Source organism: Rhagoletis pomonella, unplaced genomic scaffold (genome assembly GCF_013731165.1).
Source record: "Rhagoletis pomonella isolate Grant_MI unplaced genomic scaffold, Rhpom_1.0 Rhpom_scaffold_00003, whole genome shotgun sequence".
In the NCBI taxonomy this organism is placed as follows: domain Eukaryota; kingdom Metazoa; phylum Arthropoda; class Insecta; order Diptera; family Tephritidae; genus Rhagoletis; species Rhagoletis pomonella.
The window spans coordinates 67,807,687-67,807,890 of NW_023458557.1; positions in this window are offsets into that span (position 1 = coordinate 67,807,687).

Below are 204 nucleotides of genomic sequence, written 5' to 3' on the forward strand. Positions count from 1 at the left end.
CGAGATTCTTCAACATCTCGCTCATCTCTGCGCCCATGCCCCGACGGAAAAGAAGGATGAGGCATCCAAGGATCTCTTCTATAAGCGCTTGGAGCGCACGTACGAGCGCTGCCCCCGTCATGATATCAAAATCGTACTTGGCGACTTCAATGCCAAGGTGGCAAGGAAGAGATCTTTGGAACCACCGTCGGAAAATTCAGCCTC